General features: G+C 43.9%; 1 protein-coding gene across 1 annotated transcript in view; it reads left to right on the plus strand.

The window, feature by feature from the left end:
- The window catches only part of KSR2 (kinase suppressor of ras 2), a 611851-nt gene that overhangs the window by 85918 nt on the left and 498859 nt on the right, over positions 1-27074 (plus strand).

The following is a 27074-nucleotide window of genomic DNA, read 5'->3' on the forward strand; positions in this document are numbered from 1 at the left end:
CCCAGGGTCAGGCTCAGAGGTTGGAGTCCAGGAGTCTTCCTTCTTCAGTCTTCTTTTCCTTGATATGCCATCTGCTGGGGACGCACCATAGTTAATTTACTTTGGTGTATCCTTCTCAGTGGAGGGTACCATTTTGCTGTATGGCAGTTCAATTAACCCTCTTAAAGAAAAATGGCGTCCTTTGCTGAGGTTGTGCCGGAGATAATTTATTCCGGCACATTCCCAGCAGATGGCATCATTTCAAGAAGAAAGAAAATAGACATAAGACTCTGAGGCCTGGTTCTGACCTCCGGGCATGGGCCTGATCCTGATCCTGGATTGTGGCCGTAGCATTGGACTTGGCCACTGGGCTTAGTTGTCAGGGCTGGAGCCCAGTTCTTGGCCTAGGCCGAGACCCAGGCATCAGGATCTGGCCTCTGGACTGGGCTCTGGCCTAGATGAGGCCCAGGAGTTGGGAACTGGCCTCCAGGCTGACCCCGGCTTTGGACCTGGGCTGAGGCTCAGGCATTGGGATCAGGCCTCCAGACCATGCTCTGGCATCGGGTCCCAGTCTCTAGGCCAGGCCTGGCATTGGATCCCTGATGGATCAGGTAGGTGGGGATCGAGAAATTTCACTACTCCGTGAAACCTTTTTTGGGCTTTTGCTTGGGTCTCGGCCAAGCCTCCGCATCAGGCCCAGGCCTAGGCTGAAACCCCAACATCGCACTTGGGGGTAGGCTGCTGCCCCTGCTTTAGGCCCGATGGGAGATTTTTCTTTTTACAAACAAAACAAATAAGATTCATTTAATTTTGGGGGCCCCTCAATTCATTTTTTGGGCCCCATGAAAGAAATGAATTGAGCCTATTTGTTTCTTTTTGCAGATTCAGTTTATCTGAATGTATATCCCTATCCTATATTCAGTTTTACTTTTACTTTAGTTTTTCTCCAGGAACTTGTCTAAACCTCTTTTAAATCCCATTATGTTAGATGCTTTGACCACATGCTCTGGGAACAGATTCCACAGCCTGACTGGGCATTGCGTGAAAAAATACTTTCTACAATTTGTTTTAAATATTCTAGTTGTTAGTTTCTTGGCATGTCCCCTTGTTTTATTATTATTTTTTGTTATTTTGATTTTATTTATATTTGCCTTTCGTGACTGGTCAGCCAGTTCAAAACAGATTATATTCAGGTACAGTAGGTACCTGAGGGCTTACAATCTAAGAGCTTCATTTGCAAAGCTACGTTAGGTATTCTCCATTGACAAGCAGAACTGAATTAGCCATGACATATGGGGAAACATCATCTGAAAGCACTGAATGGACCCTTCTCTCTAAGCTCATAGAAATTTTGCTCTACTGAAAATGTGCAGGAATTTCTGTGTGGGGGTTGCCTCCTGAGCCACTTAGTCTTTATTGGTCTGAGTTCCAGCATGGATGTATACTCTTTCTCTCTGTGTTTTTCTTGATTGAAATCTCCTGGTATTGTCACTTGTTTAAACTTTTTTCATTCATTACGTTGAGATAGATCTTGTCCCACTCAATCAATATGGCAAGGGATTCTATTTCTACTATTTTCTTATCCCCAAGAAAACAGGGGGATTGCGATCCATCCTGGTTTTAAGAAGTCTGAACACAAACCTGTTACAGGAGAAACTCAAGATGAACTCCTTAGATCTGAAGGACATATATGTTCATGTTCCCATTCATCCCCTCCACTGGTACTTTGTAGTCAAATCTTCTCACTCCCAGTACAGAGTGCTTTCATTCAGTCTGTCAGCATTACTGAAGGTCTTTATCAGATGCCGATCTGTGTTAGCAATGCATCTCCGTTATCAGGACATCTGCATATTCCCTTACCTGGTCAACTGGCTGGTGACCACAATTTACCAGGAGGAAGTACCGTCCTCTCTACACTCTACAGAAGATAATTCAACTCCTTCAATTCCTAGGATTTTTAATAAATTAAAAAAAAAAATCAACCCTAGTTCCATCTCAGAAAATCAAATTCATTGGGGCATGGATAGACTCACTTCAGGAGAGATAATTTATTCCATTAGATTGAGCACACACTCAGATCCCTGGTTCATCTATTAATGAACATGGATCAAACAATAGCCAGAAAAGTGCTAGTGGTTCTAGACCATATGGTGGCAGCAGTTCATGTAATATCACTAAAATGCTTCCAGATGCAGCTCCTGCAATGGAGCCTCCATTCCCAATTGGATCAGCTGACTCGGCTCTTGTCAACTTTAGTGAATATCTTGCAAGAAATGAAGCAAGAGCTTCACTGGTGGTTAGAAACCCTACATACTACTGGAAGGGGCACCACTTTGGTTACTTGTTAGTAGAAAGACAGTTTCAGTAGAAGAGGACTGGAAGGCTCATCTGCATACTGTTCCCAGCATCCCCTGGGAGAAGACTCCAGAGGTCACAGTGAGCAATCCAGGCTTTGAATTCCACAGCTCAGCTTCCATAGGCTCCACACTCCTTGCAGTAGAAGAGGACCGGAAGCATGCACTATTAAGCACATGAAACTCAAATCTTTCAATCCAATGGTAGCACTAAGAGAGGATCATTTTGCTGGAGGCTGAAGAGGATTGGTAAGTATAGCTTTGGGAAATCTTAGGACAAAAAAGTTTGAAAAAACGGTGCAAAAACAACTATCTGAGCACTTAGATAACAATATCCTTTACCCATCACAACGTGGCTTCCGTAAGAACTACAGCACTGAAACTCTTTTACTTGCACTAACAGATAATATACTAAGTAGGGATGTGAATCGTTTTCCATATCGTCTTAACGATAGAAATCGTGTGGCAGGGCAAGAAAATCGTCTTAGGCACGATTTTTTAGTTAAAAAATCGTTAAAAATCGTTTTTTTCCGATTAGTGCGCACTAACTCGAGTTAGTGCGCACTAACGGGAGTTAGTGCGCACTAACTGGGAGTTAGTGCGCACTAACTGAAAATGATACAATTTGACACTTTTCAGGTCAGTTAAGGTCAGTTTAGGAATGAATATGTATTCCTATTGGCTGCCCTCTTATTTATTCATGTTACCAAGTTTCCTACTGACAGTATATGGGGGATGGGAAATGGAAACAGTTGGTAGCTTGACAAAACAAGTAATGTGATCAGTCAATGTGACTAGAACTTGTGCCCTAACCCTGATACCAGGGGTATTGTGATCTTCCTGCACACAGTGCCCTATCCCTATTAATACCAGGAGTGTTGTGATCTTCCTGCACACAGTGCCCTATCCCTAATACCAGGGGTGTTGTGATCTTCCTGCACACAGTGCCCTATTCCTGATACTGGGGGTGTTGTGATCTTCCTGCACACAGTGCCCTATTCCTGATACCGGGGGTGTTGTGATCTTCTTGCACACATCCCGGTATCAGGGATAGGGCACTGCATGCAGGAAGATCACAACACTCCTGGTATTAATAGGGATAGGGCACTGCATGCAGGAAGATCACAACACTCCTGGTATTAATAGGGATAGGACACTGCATGCAGGAAGATCACAACACCCCTGGTATCAGGGATAGGGCACTGTGTGCAGGAAGATCACAATACCCCGGAGGAGTGAGGGTCAGGCAGCTCCCCCCTGTCTGTGAAGCCAGCCTCTCACTAGTAATGCAGGGAGGGAGCTGTCTCAGACTTCACCATCCTCCCCCCCCCCCTTACCCACACACCATTCACTAGCTGGGACATGGGGGAAGTCAGGAGTGAGGGTCAGGCAGCTCCCCCCTGTCTGTGAAGCCAGCCTCTCACTAGTAATGCAGGGAGGGAGCTGTCTCAGACTTCACCATCCACCCCCCCCCCTCACCCACACACCATTCACTAGCTGGGACATGGGGGAAGTCAGGAGTGAGGGACAGGCAGCTCCCCCCTGTCTGTGAAGCCAGCCTCTCACTAGTAATGCAGGGAGGGAGCTGTCTCAGACTTCACCATCCTCCCCCCCCCCCTCACCCACACACCATTCACTAGCTGGGACATGGGGGAAGTCAGGAGTGAGGGTCAGGCAGCTCCCCCCTGTCTGTGAAGCCAGCCTCTCACTAGTAATGCAGGGAGGGAGCTGTCTCAGACTTCACCATCCTCCCCCCCCCCCTCACCCACACACCATTCACTAGCTGGGACATGGGGGAAGTCAGGAGTGAGGGTCAGGCAGCTCCCCCCTGTCTGTGAAGCCAGCCTCTCACTAGTAATGCAGGGAGGGAGCTGTCTCAGACTTCACCATCCTCCCCCCCCCCCTCACCCACACACCATTCACTAGCTGGGACATGGGGGAAGTCAGGAGTGAGGGTCAGGCAGCTCCCCCCTGTCTGCGAAGCCAGCCTCTCACTAGTAATGCAGGGAGGGCGCTGTCTCAGACTTCACCATCCTCCCCCCCCCCTCACCCACACACCATTCACTAGCTGGGACATGGGGGAAGTCAGGAGTGAGGGTCAGGCAGCTCCCCCCTGTCTGTGAAGCCAGCCTCTCACTAGTAATGCAGGGAGGGAGCTGTCTCAGACTTCACCATCCTCCCCCCCCCCCTCACCCACACACCATTCACTAGCTGGGACATGGGGGAAGTCAGGAGTGAGGGTCAGGCAGCTCCCCCCTGTCTGTGAAGCCAGCCTCTCACTAGTAATGCAGGGAGGGAGCTGTCTCAGACTTCACCATCCTCCCCCCCCCCCTCACCCACACACCATTCACTAGCTGGGACATGGGGGAAGTCAGGAGTGAGGGTCAGGCAGCTCCCCCCTGTCTGTGAAGCCAGCCTCTCACTAGTAATGCAGGGAGGGAGCTGTCTCAGACTTCACCATCCTCCCCCCCTCCTCACCCACACACCATTCACTAGCTGGGACATGGGGGAAGTCAGGAGTGAGGGTCAGGCAGCTCCCCCCTGTCTGTGAAGCCAGCCTCTCACTAGTAATGCAGGGAGGGAGCTGTCTCAGACTGGTATCAGGGTTAGGGCACTGTGTGCAGGAAGATCACAACACTCCTGGTATTAATAGGGATAGGGCACTGTAAGAGATGACTGTAGTAGATTGAATAAAGATCTGATGTTTCTGCTCTCCTCACACCAAACAAAAACAACACACAAGCAGAGAAGCCCTTCTTACAAAGCTGAGCTAGTGAGTTAAGTAGGAGGAAAAGTAAACATACTGGTGCCAGTGTGGCTACTTAAAAAATACACTTACCAACAATCAATTACATATATTTGAACTGTGTACAGTTCCAGCCAGGACCACCTTTCTAAAATGCACAGTGATTGGCAAATTCAACATGCACTAGCATTTCAGGTGCCTGCTAACAAAAATAATAAACAAACAAGTTCTAGTCAGGTGAGTGCTGATCATTACATTACTTTTTTTGTCAAGCTTCCAACTGTTTCCATTTCACATCCCCCCAACCATATTGGTAACATCAATAGATAAGAGCACAGCCAGCCAATAGGAATACATACATACATATTCATTCCTAAGTGACCTTTACTGACCTGGGAAGTGTGAACACTTTGTTTCATTTTCTGTTGGTGTTCGTTAGTTTCCAGTTCCATTTCCCATCCCCCCAACCATCACCTCAGTGGTAACATCAATAGATAAGAGGGCAGCCAGCCAATAGGAACACATATTCATTCCTAACTGACCTTCAGTGACCTGGAAAGTGTTTATTTGTATCATTTTCAGTTAGTGCGCACTAAATCGAGTTAGTGCGCACTAACGGGGAGTTAGTGCGCACTAACTCGAGTTAGTGCGCACTAACACGATTTAACGATTTTTAACGATAAATCGTTAGAATTTCTATTGTATCGTGTTCTATAACGATTTAAGACGATATAAACATTATCGGACGATAATTTTAATCGTTGAAAAACGATTCACATCCCTAATACTAAGAGGTTTCGACAGTGGAAAACATTACATTCTGGTATTACTGGATTTATCATCAGCATTTGACACAGTGAATCACAAAATACTAATAAAAAGACTTGAAGAAATAGGACTACATGGTAAAACAATCACATGGTTCAGGTCATATCTAAACAGAACATTTCAAGTACAAATTAATAACACTCTATCTGAAAAAATAACCCTAAAAACAGGAGTTCCACAAGTACTGGCACTTTCAGCTACTCTCTTTAACATATATCTACTTCCACTATGCCATCTCCTCGCAGGACTAGGAATCATACATTATGTTTATGCCGATGACATTCAATTAATCCTACCAATAGAGGACACCATTGAAAAAACAATAAGTTTAGCCATTATGTATCTAGACATAATAAAACAACTACTAAACCAAATGGAGTTGATAACTAACATCGATAAAACTGAATTCATACACTTAGAAAGAAAGAGCATAAACATTACATAAACTCCAATAATTCTCAACAGCAACCAAAAAATTGAATTAGCTGAGAAGGTAGGCAACCTCGGAGTAATAATTGACACAGAGCTAAACCTCAAACAGCACATAACACTAAAGGTTAAAGAAGGGTATGCTAAACTTATGGTACTTAGAAAACTTAAACCATTACTGTCGCTGCCAAACTTTTGCACAGTGCTTCAATCACTGATATTTGCAAGCACTGACTACTGCAATGCATTACTACTTGGTTTACCTTACACTACAATAAGACCACTGCAAATATTACAAAACTCCGCAGCTAGAATTCTCACTGGAAAAAGTAAAAAAGATCACATCACAGATACACTAGCTGAACTACATTGGCTACCCATAGAACAAAAAGTTCAGTTCAAAGCACTTTGCACAATACACAAATTGATCCATGACTGAAAAGCAGAATGGCTGAACACAGCACTTCAAGTACACATCCCACATAGGGATCTAAGATCAGCAAACAAAGTTCTCTTAACCATTCCATCTGTGAAAACAGCATGACTAACCCAGGTTAGAGAACGTGCACTGTCTCTAGCCGGTCCCAAATTATGGAACACTATGCCCCTTGATCTAAGATTTCAGAGAAATCATAAACTTTTCAAAATAAACCTCAAAACCTGGTTTTCAAACAAGCCTTTGATAAATAAGGTTAAGCAGATATAGAGCATCCAGCACACAATCTCCAGATACTACCTGGAAATTATTTTATCCCTCAGATAATCATAGTCAACAAACCGACAGATTGAATAGCAAAAACATATACTCTCCCATGAGAATTTCATCAATGTAAATTCCATGTCATAAACCAAATAGTACTTAATGTGTATTTGTTACCGGATAATATTGGCACCCTCTATGTAAAGTATGATCTATTTTTTTTGGGTTTTTTTGTTATATGTGCCCTATTGTAAACCGTTATGATGGTAAATAACTTAATGACGGTATATAAAAACTTCTAAATAAAAAAAAATAGTGGAGTATATTCTTTAGAGTTTGTGTGTGCCTGAGATAATAAGCAAGCCAGAGGGAGTTAATTCTAGTGTCTGTCTTTCCCTCCAACCCCACCCCTAGCTCATCATTTGATTTATAGCTAAGGGATACTTTCTCATTAAAAATAAACCAGGCTCTCATCTAAATCATACTATTGCACCAGCCCTTATTGAGAGTTTTATCATCCCCTCCCAGATTAGTGAATACACCTATAAATTTAAAGGACTCTAATTGTACACATTCCAACCCCCGTAACAACCTAAACTTAACTAAGAGCTCAACAAAATTAAGATGAAGGCATCAGGCCAGCAGCCAAGAGAGGGGCTTTCCAGTCTTTTGCATCGAGTGTCACATGTATGATTTTTTTTACCCACCAGTGAGAGGCTGTATGTGTGCACCCAGTGCAAAGAGCTCTTGACTGTCAGAGAATGAGTGTGATCTCTAGAGGTTAGAGTGGCAGACCTGGAGGAGCTGAGGCAGACAGAGAGGTTCATTGATGAGACCTTCAGGAACATAGTAGCCATGTCTCAAATCCAGACTGGCAGCCCCAGTGCTGCCTTGGATCAGAAAGGTCTCCCGGTTGGAGAGTATCACCCTAGTGTAGCAAGAAGTGATCTTGTAGTAAGGACCTGATCTCCAGGTAATACATTGTCCTCTTGCACTGAGGACGAGTCTCCCAGAGCTACTATAATCAGGAGGGAAGGGTTAAGTCTGCCATCATAGTTGGTGATTCGATTATTAGAAATGTTGATAGCTGGGTGGCTGGTGGACGTGAGGACTGTCTGGTAACTTGCCTGCCTGGTGTGAAGGTGGTGGATTTCACATGTCACCTAGATAGGGAGGAGCCAGTTGTCATGATACGTGTGGGCACCAATGATATAGGAAATTGTGGGAGGGAGGTTCTGGATGCCAAATTTAGGATTTAGTTTTGTAAGGAACTGGGCAACCTTTTGGGGAAGGGGAAGACCTTTCCGAAAGGACAGACTCCATTTTAACCAGAGTGTAACCAGGCTACTGGTGCTAACTTTTAAAAAGGAGAGAGCAGCTTTTAAACTAGAACAAGGGGGACAGTTGATAGTCACTCAGCGGTGCATGGTTTGGAGGAAGGATACTAATGAAACAAGAGTTAGGGCATCCCTACAGAGAGGCTCCAATAAAAGCACAAGTAGTCCATGTGCCTATAAATAAATAATCACCTGAGCTAAAGGATTCCAAATTATCCCTATCAACTGAAAAGCAAGTTGTTAATACAAACAAAAAACACACTTTGAAATGTCTGTTTGCTAATGCCAGAAGTCTAAGAAGAAAGCTGGGAGAGTTAGAGTGCATAGCAATGAAGGATGAGATAGACATAATTGGCATCTCAGAGACCTGGTGGAAGGAGGATAACCAATGAGACAGTGCTATAGCAGGGTACAAATTATATCGCAATGAAAGGAAGGATCAACTTGGCGGGGGTGTGGCGCTTTATGTCCAAGAGGGCAAAGAGTCCAACAGGATAAAGATCACACAAGAGACTAAATGCACAGTAGAATCTATATGGGTAGAAATCCCATGTGTGTTTGGGGAAGAGTATAGTGATAAGAGTTTACTACTGTCCACTTGGCCAAAATGATGAGACGGATGATGAAATGCTAAGAGAAATCAGGGAAGCTAACCAATTTGGCAGTGCAGTAATAATGGGAGATTTCAATTATCCCAATATTGACTGGGTAAATGTAACATCAGGATATGCTAGAGACATAAAATTCCTGGATGGAATAAATGACTGCTTCATGGAGCAATTAGTTCAGGAATTGATGAGAGAGAGAGATATTTTAGATTTAATTCTTAATAGAATGCAGAATTTGGTGAGTGAGGTAACGGTGGTGGGGCCACTTGGTAATAGTGATCATAACATGATCACATTTGAACTAATGACTGGAAGGGGGACAATATGTAAAACTACAACTCTAATACTAAATTTTCAAAAGGGAAACTTTGATAAAATGAGGAAAATAATTAGAAAAAACCTGAAAGGGACAGTTACAAAGGTTAAGGGGTAGATTTTCAAAAACCGCGAATAGGCGTACTTTTGTTGGCGCTCCAGGCGCCAACAAAAGTACGCTGGATTTCAGTAGATACGCGCGTATCCGCTGAAATCCGGGATCGGCGCGCGCAAGGCTATCGATTTCGTATAGCCGGCGCGCGCCGAGCCGCGCAGCCTACCCCCATTCCCTCCGAGGCAGCTCCGAAATCGGAGCGGCCTCGGAGGGAACTTTCTTTTGCCCTCCCCTCACCTTCCCCTCCCTTCCCCTACCTAACCCACCCGCCCGGCCCTGTCTAAACCCCCCCCTTACCTTTGTTGGGGGATTTACGCCTCCCGGAGGGAGGCGTAAATCCCCGCGCGCCAGCAGGCTGCTAGTGCGCCAGGACGCGATCTGGGGGCGGGTCCGGAGGGCGTGGCCACGCCCCCGGGCCCGCCCCCGGAACGCTCCCGACACGCCCCGAAAACGCCGCGCGGTTCGGGCCCGCCCCCGACATGCCCCCCGACACGCCCCCTCCGAAAACCCTGGGACTTACGCGAGTCCCGGGGCTCTGCGCGCGCCGGTAGGCCTATGTAAAATAGGCTTACCGGCGCGCAGGGCCCTGCTCGCCTAAATCCGCCCGGATTTGGGCGGATTTAGGCGAGCAGGGCTCTTAAAATCCACCCCTAAGTGTACAACAGGCATGGACATTGTTTAAAAATTCCATCTTAGATGCACAGTCCAGATATAGTCCACGCATTAAGAAAGGTGGAAGGAAGGCCAAATGATTAGCAACTGGGTTAAAAGGTGAGATGAAAGAGGCTATTTTAACAAAAAAAAAAAATCCTTCAAAAACTGGAAGAAGGATCCATCTGAAAAAAATAGGAAAAAGCATAAGCATTGTCAAGTTAAGTATAAAACACTGATAAGACAGGCTAAGAGAGAATTTGAAATGAAGTTGGCTGTAGAGGCAAAAACTCATAATAAAATCTGGACCCCCGCTGGACTTTTGGCAAGTCTTGTGGGGATCAGGAGGCCCCCCCCAGCTGGCCAAAAGTCCCTGGGGGTCCAGCGGGGGTCCGGGGGCGATCTCCCGCACGCGTGACGTCGGGAGCCAGGAAACAAAATGGCGCCAGCGCTACCTTTGCCCTGTCACATGATAAGGGCAAAGGGCCACCGGCGCCATTTCTCAACGCAGCGGTGGCCAGAGAGCGGGAGGAGATCGTGTCGGGACCCCCCCACTGGACCCCAGGTAATTTAAAACATTTTGGGGGGGGGGGGGTTCGGGAGGGTGGGGGATTTGTTTTAAAGGTTCGGGTGGGTTTTAGGGTTTTTTTGGTGTGCTGGTTTTCCCGCGCCCTATTTAACGATACAATACAAATGCCCCTGACGATAAATCGGGGGCATTTGTATTGTATCGCGTATCTAACGATTTTGGATGATTTTAAAATTATCTGACGATAATTTTAATCGTTCAAAAACGATTCACATCCCTATTAGATGATGAGGGGTTGAAGGGGCTCTTAGGGAAAATAATGCCATTGCAGAAAGATTAAATAAACTCTTTGCTTCTATGTTTACTAATGAGAATGTTGGGGAGATATTGATTCCAGAGATGGTTTTCAAGGATGATGGGTCAGGATGAACCAAACTAAATCACAGTGAACCTGGAAGGTGCAGTAGGCCAGATTGACAAACTAAAGAGTTGCAAATTAACTGGATCAATTGGTATTCACCCCAGGGTTCTGAAGGAACTAAAAAATTAAATTTCAGATCTATTAGTTAAAATTTGTAACCTATCATTAAAATCATCCATAGTACCTGAAGACTGGAGGGTAGTCAATGTAACCCCAATATTTACAAAGGGCTCCAAGAGTCATCCGGGAAACTATAGAGTGGTAAGCCTGACTTCAGTGCTGGGAAAAACAGTGGAAATCTTTCTAAAGATTAAAATCACAGAGCATATAGAAAGACATTTTAATGGAACACAGCCAGCATGGATTTACCCAAGGGAAATCTTGCCTCACAGATCTTCATTTTTTTGAAGGCATTAATAAACATGTGGATAAAGGTGAACTGGTAGATGTAGTGTATTTGGATTTTCAGAAGGTATTTGACAAAGTCCCTCATGAGAAGCTGTAAGAAAACTAAAAAGTCATGGGATAGAAGCAATGTCCTTTCAAGGATTACAAACTGGTTAAAAGATACAAAACAGAGAGTAGGATTAAATGGTCAATTTTCTCAGTGGAAAAGGGTAAACAGTGGAGTGCCTCAGGGATCTGTATTTGGATCGGTGCTTTTCAATATATTTATAACTGATCTGGAAAGTCTTTCTGCAATGGCCTTATCGTCCCTAAAAGTCATCGTGGCCCACAGCCCCATGGCCACCATCGACTATTAGTTATGTGAGTAGCACAGACGCAATATTTTGTTCACCACCAAGTCAAAAAACACAAGATTTTCAAAGCTGCAGACCGATTACTGCAGTTTTCTCTCCAAGAAAAATACTGCAGCATAGTAAATGAGGCCCCAGGTTTGTACTTGAGGCAATAGAAGGTGAAGTGACTTGTCCAAGGTCACAAGAAGCAGCAAGGAAGGGTAAATAACTGTCTTTTATTTACCTGTTACACCCTACTCTTTGTTTCATAAATATATATCATGACCCCTCTCAGCTGTCTCTTTTCCAAGTGGAAGATTCCTAATCTGTGTGGTTCTCATCACAGAGGAGCCATTCCATCCTGTTAATCATTTGTGTTGCCCTTAACTGCACTTTTTCTAGTTCCACTATGCGTTTTTTGAAATGGGGCAATCAAAACTGCACACAGTACTCAAGGCATGGCCAAATCAAAAGAACATAAGAGGTTGCCATACTGGGTCAGATCATCAAGCCCAGCATCCTGTTTCCAACAGTGGCCAATCCAGGATAAAAGTATCTGGCAGACTGGCAAGTTCCTAAACATTAAATACCATGCTACTAATGCCATGCTACTAATGCCAGTAATTAGCAGTAGCTATTTCCTAAGTTAACTTCATTAATAGCAGTTTATAGTATTATCCAGGAACTTGTCAAAACATTTTTTAAACCCAGCTTCGCTAACTGCCTTTATCACAACCTCTGGCAATGAATTCCAGAGCTTAATTGTGTGTTGAGTGAAAGAATTTTCTCTGATTTGTTTTAAATGTGTTATTTGCTAACTTCATAGAGTGCCCCCTAGTCCTTGTATTATCTGAAAGAGTAAATATCCAATTCATATTTACCTGTTCTAGTCCGCTCATGATTTTATAGACCACTATCATATCCCCCCTCAGCCATGTCTTCTCCAAGCTGAACAGCACTTCTTTAGCCTCTTCTCCTAGGGGAGCTCTTCCATCCCTTTTTTCATTTTGGTTGCCTTTCTCTGTACCTTTTCTAGTGCCATCATGGCTCAATGCAGAGGCATTATGATATTCTCCATTCCTTTTTGGATCATTGCAAATGTTTTCTCTGTCAACAAGCAGGGCTAAATTAGCCATGACATGTAGATGACATCTGACAGTGCAGAATGGACCCATCTCACTTAGGTCATAGCGCTTTTGCTCTATTGAGCATGTCAGGGAGTTCCTGCACAAGCGTTGCCTTGTAAGATTGAAATCAGGGATCTGGTTGGCAGCTCTTATGCTAATCAGCTTCTTTTTGAAAGGACATAAGGGACATTTCCTGCAGTGTGAGCAGTGAGGAGGATCTTGGCAAGGCTGGAGGCCAAGCTCACTGAGGACTCCTGGTGGAGCAGAAGCTGCAAGACCGGCTAATTCAGGAAACCTTTGAGAAGGTGGCTTGGATAGCCCTGCAGGTAGGGAGCTGTCATAGTAGTCTGAATCAGGGTACAATGAGGCTGCGCAGCAGACAAAATCATAACACATTGCCTTTGAAATTGTCGGAGGTAAGTAAAGTGTATCTCCTTTTGTTTCTGATAATCTTCTGAAGAGTTGCATTGGAAGTACAGTGAGGACTAGAAGATGCACCAGCTTGTTTTGAATCTCTGCAGGGCTGGGTGTGCCTCACTGTCGTTGATGTTCTCAGTGGCTCCACTGGGCTGCAGAGCTAAATATAAACAGTTTACAGGTCTTATTTGCTTTACTCTAGCATGGTTGTGTGATTTAATCAGCAGTCTGAGTTTCAGTGCCCTGCTGTTGGGTCTCACATCACTCTAGAAGAGTTACTGTAGTAAGTGCACAGACTTTCTTACAATGGCCAGCAAGCACCCAATGATTGAGGCCTTGTAATTTTAAAGCAAAATGACTCATAGAAACATAAAAATGACAGCAGAAAAGGACCAAATGGTCCATCCAGTCTGCCCAACAAGCTTATGATAGCATCTGCCATGCCACACAGGTCACCCCCATGCTTATCAGTTTCCCATACCATCACAGTCAAGGCCCTTGTTGGTTGCTGTCTGAGTCCAATTCCCCATTACCTCTTACCGTTGAACCAGATAGCAATTTTGGAGTGGCATCAAAAGTATCAGGCTTATTGGTGAAGGGTACTAACAGCCACATCAGCAAGTTACCTCCATGCTTATTTGTTTTTCCAGACTGTAAATTTCAATGTCCTTGTTGGTTGCTGTCTTAATCTAATTCCCCTTTTCCTCTTTTCCCCTTGCCGTTGAAGCAGAGACAAGGCCCTGGACACTTCTAAAGCAAGGGCCGGTAAGAGAGATCAATCAGTAACCTAATGTATGCTACAGATGCTAATACCTTTTGCATAAGATTGGTCACATTTGGTGGAATCTTTGTGACCATCTTGCGGAAAACTGTACACTTGTACTTTTATTCTTTATACTTATAAGTTCTGATTTTTTTTTCCCATAGGCGCCAGCAGTCAGGCTCCAGGTCCTAGCTGTTGTCAGGAGGATGTTCCAATAGCTTCTCAGTCAGAAGAGGGAAAATGCTATGTGTTTGATGCGCAGACACAGTCATGGAGGAGGGGGAAAAGCCTATAGGTCTGCAGCAGCTGGAGGAGGAGGAGCTGCTACTGGACCCCTTCCTCTAGAAACCAGCTTAACTCTTTCCACCTTCATCGATGAGACTGTAATCCTGTGGTCAGAGATAGAAGCACCAGAGCCAGCAGAGGGATTGTGCACTCCCATTGTGTTACTGCAGGACATCTCTGAGGCACTAGAGGAGCACCGAGGCAGCCAAACAGATGAAGAGGTACAGGCCTAGCAGAGGCCTACTCAGACTCCACCCCCATCCCCACCCCCACCAGTATCAGCTGTGGATCAAGGAGGAATGCATGGACATTTGGCCTACATAGAAAGAAGACATGATGTTCACTTGAGGAATATATGGGGAGACCTTATATGCATGAGGAGGGCTCATATTTTACGTACACAGGCCATCCAATAGCTCCACTTGACTGTCTTGCAAGGCTTCAATGTCATGACAGCAGCCATTAATAATCTGAATGCCACTTTGGGCCATATTTGCCAGGTTTTTCAACTGCCAGCCCCAAGTCCTTAACCATCTCCCCAGGAATGCACAACTCCTAGAAGCAGTCCCCATCTGTCAGTGCAGGCCAGGGACCGGGGCCAGGAGCATATTCTACCACCCAGCAAGAAGCCTTGTGGTGGCAAAGGCTCTTGAGAGAGCCAGAAGAATGAGCCTTTACTATAGCAGGTGCTACAAATAGTTATTGAACCAGGCCTGTCCTGGATGAAGATTGCTTGTGCTGGCTAGATAGAGTGGCGCCAGGCTTGACCAAAGAGTCCTTGTGCCGGCTAGATGGAAGACTGCTGGTCCTGTCCTTGCTGAAGAATCTCTGTGCTGGCTAGATGGGAGTCTTCTGGCCATGTCATGGCTGAAGAGTCCATATGCTCGCTAGATGGGAGAATGAGGCCTGTCCTGGCTGAAGAGTCCCTGTACCAGTCTGCTGATGTCTTTGTGTCTGCAAGTAGCATCCTCCTGCCTCCATTCTGCAGCCTCCATTCTGCTCTCTCTGTTCTTCTGCCTCCATGCTGTAATCCTCAGTCATTGTGTCTCTGCCTCCATGCTGTAATCCTCAGTCATTGTGTCTCTGCCTCCATGCAGCGGTCTTCAGTCATTGTGTCTTTGCCTCCATGTTGCTCTCTCATTAATCCTCTACCTCCATTCTGTTGTCTCATTGTCCTCCTGCCTTCATGCTACTGTGTCCTCATCTTTTTGTCTCCATGTTGCTGATTCCAGTTATTGTCCTTGTAGTGAAATCTTTATAGGCTGGAGCAGGAATCACAATGACTCCAGCCTCTCTTCATGCAACTTCAACTTTTATTAGTGTAATCAGCAAAGCAACTTATCAGTAGACTATCTACATTCGCACTGTTCTTACAACACTAACTTCCAGAGAGGGTCAGGAGATGTGGGGACTCTTTATCCCAGAGGGGCTCACATTCTTATTTTGCCCCAGCAGGGTCCCAGCCACAGAGCTCTCCCTGTAGGATTTAAGGTGGACCAGGCTAGATGCCTGGTCCAGCACAGGTTAAGTAGAGGAAGTAGGGCCATTTTTCACATACCCTCCCCTCAGTTTGAACCCTTTGGTCTGAGCATCTTCACTCCCCCATATCCCATTGAGGGAAGTGCCTCAAATACCCACTCCTCTTCATCTGGCCTCCTGCCACCTAGGCTTTGGGTTCTAGGGTCACACTCACCCCCACATATTAGGGTTACCCCTAATAGCACCACCACACACTGCAGATTTTGCCCAGTATGCACCCCCAGCCCTTTAATAAAGTCCATTGATGGCTCTGAGTTCCACTCCTTCCCCTGCCAAACTCCTTGGACTTCTTTTGGGTATTTCCATGATGGTTTTTCTTGAAGTTGTTGCAAGTGCTCTCCACTGTTCTCTGTAGGTTTTAAGGTGGACCAGGCTAGACTCCTGGTCAGGCACAGGTTAAGGATGGGAAGTAGGGTAATTCTTTCACAGTCCTCCTGCCTCCAAAGTCACCTTAGCTGCCTTGCCCCATTTCAATTCACGTTTTCAACATGAATTGTCTGGGCCCTTACAAATAATTTTCTGTCTGGGCCACTATCAGTGCACTTTCTCATTATGGATTGTCTGGGCTCTTACAAATACTTTGCTGCTTGGCCCCATTTCAATGCAGTTTCTCAACATGCTTTGTCCAGGCCCTTTCCTAGCATGTTTTGTTGTATCAGCTGTTACATTTCTACACAACCTGGCTTGCCACTTCCGCTTTCTGTCCTCATTACTTTAATCTGTGCTGTTTGTTGTAATCACCATTTTGTTGGAGGATAAGATGACATCTCAGCATATGGACTGTAGCCTTTAGTGATAAATGTTGTTGCTGTATCATTAAGAAAATACACATGTTCTCTCACTTAGGCATGTCCTATAATATAATCTTGTCCTTGCATTCTGTGATTTGCAAAGATGCATGCATTGCTAAATTTTTGTGACTACATCTTCTTGCCAATAAAGTGGTCACTTAGTTCCAGCTTTAAAACAGTTGTGTGTTTCCTTTCCTGAAAAATGTAAAGGGTAGAAACTTTGGAAGGAGTTAGACCTAAATGATCTTGCATGCAAGATTGGCACAGGGTATCCAACCTGGCCACAGTCTTTCATGCAAGACTGATTGGGCAAGGCATTCAAAGAGAAATGAAAGGGTAAACTCTCTAGGGATGACACCTACATATAAACAGTACACACTTTGCTGCTGTGCATCTCAAATGGCTGTAGTTGCCTGTTGCAGAGAGCATACCCTTTGCTTACACAGTTCCAAATGCTTTGGATATGAGATGTAGCAATGTAGCAAGTGCTCACCTCTTCTCCAGGTTAAATGCACTTAATAGATTTTCAAGTGCAGTAACACTGTACTCACACAAATGGTGAGTACAGTGTTACTGTACCATGGTGAAATATATTGCTGTGCCCATGTGGTTGTGGCTTTCTTTCAGACAGGGTACAGCAATAGAATACCATTAATCACCTGCAGAGAAATACTTCTGGGGGAAATCTGCACAGTATTCCTGTCCTATGCGGAATTTGTATTTTCTGAGTAGAATTTGGAGGAAAGCCCGGTGGGCCTCAAATGGAGCCCATCCTGCTCTCAGCTGAAGATCAGGATGGCCGGCAGGCTGTGGGGCAGATTTTAAATACTTGCGCGAGCACGTACTTTTGTTCACGCAGTAGGCGCGAACAAAAGTACGCTGGATTTTATAAGATACGTGCGTAGCCGCGCGTATCTTATAAAATCTGGGGTTGGCGCGCGCAAGGGGGTGCACATTTGTGCAACCTGCGCGCGCCGAGCCCAGCGCGCGCTGCCTGTTCCCTCCGAGGCCGCTCCAATTTCGAAGCAGCCTCGGAGGGAACTTTCCTTCGCCCTCCCCCCACCTTCCCCTCCCTTCCCCTACCTAACCCACCCCCCCGGCCCTATCTAAACCCCCCCCCTTACCTTTGTCGGCAAAGTTACGCCTGCTGAAAGCAGGCGTAACTTTGCTCGCGTCGGCCGGCTGCCCCGCTCCATGGTCCGGTCCCAGAGGCCGCGGCCACGCCCCGGAACGCCCCCGGGCTGAAACCACGCCCAGGAAACACCACGCCCCACTTCCTAAACGCTGCGTCATCCCGCCACGCCCCCGCCACGCCCCCGACAGGAAGCCCCGGGACTTATGCGCATCCCGGGGCTCTGTGCGCGCCGGCGGCCTATGCAAAATAGGCGCGCCGGCGCGCAGGGGTTTTAAAATCGCCCCTGTGAGCGGAGCCCATCCCATTCATGGCAAAGATAGGCAGGCCCAGTGGCAGAGAAGGCTCAGCATGAGAGGCAAGACAACAGTGCTCGTGAGACTGAGAGAGAGGAAATGGCTGTGGGGTGCCTCTGTGTGTGTGAGTGTGAGGGAGAGAAGTAGCCTGTGAGAAGGAGTCTATATGTGAGGAGAGATTATAAGGGAGTGTGTATTTGAGTGAAAGAATGGGATCTTGTATGTGAGAGAGAGGGAGCCTGTGTGAAGGGTATGTGTGTGTGGTGAGAGAGAGTGGGAGCCTGTGTGTAAGAGTATGTGTGTATATGTGAGAGAGGGAGGAAGCCTGTGAAAGAAAAGTCGCCTGTGTGCCAGAGAGAGAGAAAGTCTTTGTGAGGGGGGTGTATGTGTGTGCAAGACAGACAAGGAAGGAGCCTGTGTAAGTGTGTGTGTATGAGAGAGAAGGAGCTTATATGAGTGTGTGTGTGTGAGAGAAAGGTACAGAGGGAGCCTGTGTGAGTGAGAGAGAGACAGAGGGAATCTGTGTGAAGGCATGTGTATGTGCGGGAGAGAGAGAACCTGCGTGATGGTGTTTGTGTGTGCGAGAGAGAGAAGGAGCCTGTAAGGTGAATTTTAAAAGCCCGATGTGTGCATCAATCTGGTGATGAGTGAATATGTTGGGTTGGCATGCACCAAGAGGATTTTAAAAGCCACTTGGATACATGTATCTCCCACTGTGCGCACAAAGGAAATGTTTTCAAAAAGGGGTGGGGCATGGGTGTTCTAGGATTTTAACCTTAAATTTGCGCATAAATACTTATGTGCACTGCTGCATAATTATACTTCTGCTATGTACGTGTATGTTATAAAATCGCACATCCATGGGCGCAGGCCAATGAACATGTGCGCCGGTTTAAAAGTTATTATCCCTGTGAAGGGGTGTGTTTGTGCAAGAGAGAGAGAGGGAACCTATGTGAGGGAGTGTGTGTTTATAAGAAGGACAGAGGGAGCCTGTGTATAAGGGACTGTATGAGAGAGAGGTCAAATGGAGTGGAGGGCTGGGGGTTGGACATAGAATGGAAGGAGTTGAGCCTGGAGTGGGAGAGGAGAGAGTGAAGAGCAGAGCAGTTGGGACCTGAGAGGGCAGAGTGAAAGAGGTCTGCCAAGAGGAATACGGAGAGAGGTGGAAGAGACACTCTTACAGTATACTTATAGTGGAATTCTGCTCAAAATATTTAAAACTCTGCATCTTTGAGTAATAACTTTTCTGTATTACATTTTAAATTAATTACTGAAAGACTGTGATGTATATTGTGTTATTTTAACCAGTTTAAAGTATACAGAATTTTAAATTTTTTTGTGTGCAGAATTTTAAATTTTACAGTGCAGAATTCCCCCAGGAGTAATAGTAACTAAGTGCACTGTACCTCTGACCAAAGAAGGCGCCAGCTCTCTGGGTCTCGCATCTACAGCTGAACAAAATAGAAGCTCTTGTGGTAAGGCAAATTCAGCTGTCTGGTAAAAATATTGGCGTAGTGTATCGAGTTTGAAGTACTGTTCAGCTGTAGGTGCCTGCCCCAGCAAGATTACACTGGAAGTAAACATCCTTCTGTGTGCAATGTGGAGTACCGCACAAGACTAAACAACAATAGCAACATTTGCTGCCAGAAAAATGACTTTACTTCATCTAATACCCAGCAGTTACATTTCCTATGTAATGTCTCTGATGCTAGCAACTGTTGCATGTTTTCAATGTGTTCTTGAACAGCAGGACAGCACATGCAAATGTAATGCTAAAGTGTGGATAGTTCTGTTATTTCTGCACACCCAGAAAGAATATGCTCGGTTCATCTAGCTATGGGTGTGTTCCTCACACAGTGTATGCTTTTATTTGACATGCCAGTCTTTGTCAAAAAGATCTTGCGTGAGAGAATGTGCCCATAAAGTAGGAGGCACAGCACTTATCTCACATGCAATGCTATTTTGGCAAGGCCTGGCAAAGTATAAATTTATTTATAAAAATTATTAAATAACATAAATAAATAAAATAAGTTATCTGGGCTGGTCACCTAGAGCTGAACAGTATGCACTTTGTGCTTCGTACTTGAATTTGGCACCCTGTTCAGCTGTAGGTGTTCCTCCCAGAGAATAAATGGTTTGTTAAGCTACCTGTTGTTGCCCTCCCCAGAGAGGTTATATTTAACTTTAATTTGCATTATCTGTCCAAAGGGCTAAGGATGCAGCAATACTCTCTTGGGAGAGGGCACTTACAGCTACCATAACAAAGTGTTAGGTTTCTAGGATTGGGCATCTATAAAGTTAAGCAGTACACCTACAGTATGTTGTATGCAGAATGCTGGTGTACAGGTCAACTGTAGATGCACTCCCCCCCAAGAGCTTAGCCAGATAAACTCCTGAGTCTTAGAGTAAACTAAAATTTCTGATGCCCTGTGTAATTGTCAGGCTGTGCCCTGTGTAGTAGAAGCATCTATAGCTGTGCAATAATATGATTACCATAATTGTGATTTAAGTTGTCGTCCTGCTCAGACCCTGGAGTAAAGTTTCCAGCGTCAAACAAAGGTGCTTTATAGGGATTTTCTTCCCAAATAGGCTTGGTAAAACAGGAGGAAAAACCAGCACCTTCATAAGTGGGTTTTTTTTAAATCCTATGTTAAAGAAAGCTTCAGCTATTCCACTCCCTGAATAGATGCGGAAGAGCTGCAATCTTAAGAGCTGGGAAAAACTATCCTCATTTTTAGAGGACCATGTGGAGTTTTTCTGTTTTATTGCACAGCCGCCTTAGCCAAATGATAAGTGGCAGAGTTTTTGTTAATGCTGTCCCTTTAACATAGAAGCAGCCACCTAAACTCTGGGTGCATGTTTCTTACATGGTTTTGCATGAAACAGCAGCTGGCAACCATGTTCATGTGTCACCAAATCTACTTCTGTCATACTCTTCATGGGCTCTGCAAGCCTAACAGCATAAATAGTTATCGATCTTTATTGACAACATGTGAACGCTATCATAGGGCCTTAGGCTTAACACTGACTAGCACAGAGAAGAGAGCTATGCTATGCTTTGCACACTTTTCAGCCTGGCCTCCATGAATCGTAGAGTTACTTGGCTCATTGAGGCCTTGATTCCATATGTGCATATAAGGCCTGCTACTTATCTTTTTCATAATCTTGATATTTCTTATTGTTAAAATACCATTGCCAGAGCAGTTCCCTGTATAAAATATACATAGCAAAAATAATACCACTTCAACAGCACAGATCCAGACAATGTCCTTTGAGTAATTGTTCAGTGGCCTTTTTTAAAGCATTGAAAGACATACTGAGTTCAGTGTTGACTGCGATCATAAACAAGTCCAATCCTTGCTAACTCAACTAGCTAGCAAACAAGCGTAGGCTAAATACCCGGATGGCGTGATGTCACTCAAGGGGGATGCCCCCGAGGTTCCAGCCATGACGTGGATAAAGACGTGGGTAGCGTGCGCGCGCGCACCCCAGGAAGCCCTGGGTTCAGGAGCCAGCAGGTCTTACGCGAGAATCTCAGTGACAATGGGGTAGGCGTCAGTCCGGGGTCAGGCTAGGGTCAGAGGCAGGCAGAAAACAAGAATATTTACTGTTCGGGTAAGGGTCAGAGGCAGGCTGCAAGCAAGAATCATCAATGTCCAGGCAAGGGTCAGAACCTGAAGTCAGATCTGGGGAAGGTGAGGAGACAAGGCAGGGTTGGAGTGGAGAGACGAGATGAGGATCAGGAATGAAGGAGCAGCAACACACACTACATAGGCTATATAGGAGACTTGTTGCTGAGGCACTGGTAGGGCGTCTGAGGCCAGCTTACATATCGGTGGTGACCGACATCATCAGAGAGCACCTGGACCCAAAACGTGGGACCTGGGAATCGTGCCAGCATGTAAGCCACATGGCGTGGTTTTGACGGTGGGGAGCGGTGTTCCTGCCATGGGTAGAGACTGTTGGCTTCAGGGGCAAGTGCAGTGGCTTACGGGGGTATCTCGCAAGCTGCCAAATGTAACATTTTCATACTCATTTTCACATTTTTATGTTACCAGTCACTGTGCTATTCTTCATGCAATATTCCTAGTTATCACACAATATAGCTCCCTAATAGACGGTTAAGTTTCAAAGTTATCTGGCTGCATAAGCCAGATAACTTTATCTGCAGATATGTTGCAGGACATTTATTCCACTGAACTTTAGCCAGTTATCTAGGTTTTTAAATATTGGCCTTAAAAGTGACTAAATGATCACCAGAGTAGGGTGCAGTATGAGTAGTGCACCCTGTCCTGCCCACCTCTGGGGGATAGAAAGGAGGCAATGGAAGGGGTGAAAGAGAAAGAGATTGGACAGGATAAAAAAATGAAGATTTATTATGCTATTACCTTAATGAGTTATATTACTGTAAAACCTGCATACAGTCAGTAAAACCTTAAGCACATCATTCTATTGTTAAAGGCACCTTGGGGTTTTTTTTTAGCTTTCCTGCTCTTGTGCTATATCTTTCTTTACTTTGTTCTGTGATATTAGAAGCACACAAAAGATATTGAAGAAGCTCATTGTTCATAATAGGGCACAGAATTGCCTAAAATGTTACTAGTTAATAAGATGTAATAAGTAAAAAAAAAAAAAAAATGTAGTTACTCAGAAAAATCAGTTAATGCTGCTAATTAAATGGCAGTTTTGAGCCTCCCTCTCCTCTCCCCTGCAAGTAGTGTATGTGGATCCATATATAATACAAGTATGGCTCAACCCTCCTGAGCCTTTTCCTCTATTCTGTTCTGGTGACCTTCTAGGCATGGCTCACCACTATCATAGACTATAAGTGTGGCTTATTTCCAGTGCTGGACATAAGCATGAATATTTATTTTGTATGTTTAGAACTTTTTGTGTTAAGCGACTAATAAATGTAAATGTAAGCAAATGCCCAATTAACCAGGCCAACATCCCAAGCAGAGAGAAACTTCAAAAAGCATAATCAAGCAAACTTCCCAGCAGAAAGAAAAGTTTAGTTAAGCAAGTTAGATATACCCCGGTTTTTTATAGCCAGTTTTAAGATCCACTTTCAGCAGCTCTTGCTTCAACAGCAAATCCATCAGTTTTTTCTATCCTTGCCTTTCTATTTATCTACCATTCCAACGATTTCTCCAAACAAGTGCTTGATGATTCACACTACCCTTCAAACAAAATAAATCCTTATTCAACTACAAATAAACAAGGAAACAGCTCTATTATACTCTCAAAACAGAAAGAAATAAAGTTCAAAAGGCATAATCGATCATACAAAGTTCCCTAGCAAAAAGAAATAAACTTCAAAAGCACAATCAAGCAAACATCCCAAGCAAAAAGAAATAAACTTCAAAAGGCATAATCAAGCAAGCAAACTTCCCAGCAGAAAGAAATAGTTTAGATAAGCAAGCTGGATAGACCCCATTTTTTTAGCCAGTGCCATGTCCCACGTCCCACTTTCAGCTTCTACAGCAATTCCCTCAAGACTAAGGTTTGTTCTGTCCTTGCCTTTCTATTTATTTTCTATTACACCAGTTCTTCCAAACAAGTCTTTTGATGAGTCACACTACATTTAAAATAAATAAACCCTTATTCAACTATAACTTTGAGTCACACTACATTTAAAATAAATAAACCCTTATTCAACTATAACTTTGACTCAAAAGCTCTTTTTGCCTTCGTTTCCAGCCTCACTAAACCCATCATTCCAGATATCCCACCCGAGCTAGCCCAGACAAAGGCTGATGAACTGGCTCTTCATTTCAACAAAAAAATATCTGATCTCCTTAACCAGCTGACTACAAACAATACTGATCCAGATAACACATATCTCCCCCAAAACAAAGACATCCAGCTTAACGCTTTCGAACCCATCACAATCACAGAGATACATTCAGTGCTAAAGAGAATGAAGCCATCATCACACCCATTTGATCAAATCCCCTCCAAAATGCTTCTTCTCATCCCTGACACTATAGCAAAAACACTGGCAGACATCATAAACTGCTCCCTATCTCATGGTATCTACCCAGATGACCTAAAAACAGCTTCAATCAAGCCACTGCTGAAAAAACCAAATCTAAATGCATGTGATCCCAACAACTTCCGCCCTATTTCCAATCTCCCATTCATAGCTAAAATCATAGAAAAATTGGTAAACACCCAACTATCCAACTACTTAGAGGACCACAGCATTCTTTCACCAAACCAATACGGTTTTCGCAAAGCTGCAAGCACAGAAACATTACTAATCTCTCTCACCGACTTCCTCATTTCTGGAATTGATAAAGGCCAAACATTTCTATTAATCCTCTTGGACTTCTCGGCGGCCTTCGACACCGTCAATCACGCCCTTCTTCTAAAACAACTGGCAAACATTGGATTGACAGGTGCTACACTAAACTGGTTCAAAACATTTCTAGAAAACAGAGGATATAGAGTCAAAATTCACAACAAAGAATCCCAATACCACCATTGTAACAGAGGGGTGCCACAAGGTTCATCACTTTCACCCACGCTCTTTAATCTATACCTGTTACCATTATGTCAACTCCTTACAAAATTGAACCTGAAACACTTCCTTTTTGCTGACGACGTACAGATCGTGATTCCCTTAAAAGAAACAATTTCAAAAACAATGGAATACTGGGACAGTTGCCTTTTACAAATTAAACCCCTTCTCACCAACCTAAACCTCATACTCAATGCTTCAAAAACAGAATTCTTAATCATATCACCGGAAAACAATAACACACTTCAAAAACCACCCGCACTCCCTCAAACAGTCCACGTAAGAGATCTAGGAGCTATCTTAGACAATCGTCTCAACCTTAAAACATTCATTAACCAAACCACCAAAGATTGCTTCTACAAATTACATATTCTGAAAAGAATTAAACCACTTTTTCACGCTCAGGACTTTAGAACTATATTGCAAGCAATAATCTTTTCCAAACTAGATTATTGCAACTCATTGCTACTAGGCCTCCCAGCTTCTTATACCAAACCCCTACAAATGGTTCAGAACTCTGCAGCCAGAGTCCTTACAAATTCCAGGAAAATGGACCATATCTCCCCTATCCTCAAAAACCTCCATTGGTTACCAATCCACTTTAGAATCATGTACAAATCCATCAACATTATATTCAAGACCATTAACCAACATACGCATCTCGATCTACAAATACCATTTAAAAAATACACTTCCACCAGACCCATCAGGGAATACTACAAAGAGTCACTCCAGATTCCAAAAGCCAAAACCTTCCAACATAAAGCCTTGAGTCTCAGAGCCTTCTCGTCAGCAGGTCCAGCGTTGTGGAACTCCATCCCTCCTGATTTGAGACAGGAATCATGCGCTCTAACATTTAAGAAAAGACTTAAAACTTGGCTTTTTAAAAAAGCATTTCCAAGCCTTGAATAAAACCCTTATGCATCTTCATAAACTCGTTTGCAATAACTGGATCTAAGCAAGAATCCACCTACCATAAACTTATACTCATCTTTACCTACTGAGTATTATCATCTTTACCTGCTGAGTATTATCATACCATTACCTTGCACTACTGTGTCTTATTTATTTATTCTCTTGGTTATATACTACCGTTCCATTCTATTATCATATCTTTCCATGCACTACTGTGTCTTATTTATTCCCTTGATCACTTATTTTTACCGTCTCTTATATTTTCCGTCTCTTATCTATGTACCATCACATGTATCCACATAGGCTTATTTATTTACATGTACCATCTTATTTATGTACCATCATATGTATCCACATAGGCTTATTTATCTACTCTACTATACTATTTTATTAATTAGAATTTATTTACATGTACCATCTTATTTATGTACCATCACATGTATCCACATAGGCTTATTTATTTACTCTACTATACTATCTTATTAATTGGAAGAAATGTACATATTGCATTGTTCAACTTCCCCCTCTTCCAGATCCAAGTTAATTTTCCCTATTTTATTGTAACTTTCTCACACACGGTTTTGATTCACTGTATTTAAAGTTTCACAGTTTATTGGGAATATTGGTTATTACGTTACTCTATGCTTTACACACATTGTTAAATGTAAACCGGGTTGATGTGATATCTGTCATGAAACTCGGTATAACAAAAATAATAAATAAATAAATAAATAAATATAAATAAAGAAACTGCTCTATCACACTGTCCAAGCAGAATGAAATAAACTTCAAAGGCATAACCAATCAAGCAAGTCTTCCAAATTCATCATAGACCATCCAAGTCAGCGCCACATCACACTCTTCAAATATCTTTTATGCTTGCACATGTATTGTACATATATGTTGTTACATGCTTTAAACTCTTCTGCTGGAAAAGTATGAAATGAATAAACAATGATGCTGATGATACTCTGTATAGTCCCAAAGGTTTGCAATCTTGATCCTTTTTTAGCCTTATAAAAACTACTTGGTTGTTTTTCTTAATTTCTTCCTATTTGCTTTTTAGCAGGCTAACACGGTACTCATACTATGTCCTTATAGACTGCTTCTAGTCTTTTGGGAGATGAAAGGAGTCAACTTCCATAGACTTAATGGAATTTCCAAAAGTAGACCATGACTTACTCAATGGATAAGGCTGAAGGAGCTCCACCCCCTAATACTCAGCTTGCTTCACTCCCATCCTCTACATTGGATTTGAACAGGGCTACAGGAACATGCTTTACTGTTCTGCTAACAATACAGTCTCTTCTTTACCTGTGATATCATTGTGGCATTTCATGAATTTGGCAGTATTGCTGCACCTGATAATGCAGTGTCTTCACTGGATGTTAGGGGAAAAGCTATTTGTAAGTGTTTGCAGAGCCCATGTAGTCAGCGTCTCTCATAAACCTTTTACCGTTCCTCATTGTTTGGGTATGTGTCTCCATCAAGTGGGAGGTAGGTGAGGGTGGGGGTAGGGGAACGGTGTTAAAAG

This window comes from Rhinatrema bivittatum, chromosome 11 (assembly GCF_901001135.1).
Source record: "Rhinatrema bivittatum chromosome 11, aRhiBiv1.1, whole genome shotgun sequence".
NCBI lineage: Eukaryota > Metazoa > Chordata > Amphibia > Gymnophiona > Rhinatrematidae > Rhinatrema > Rhinatrema bivittatum.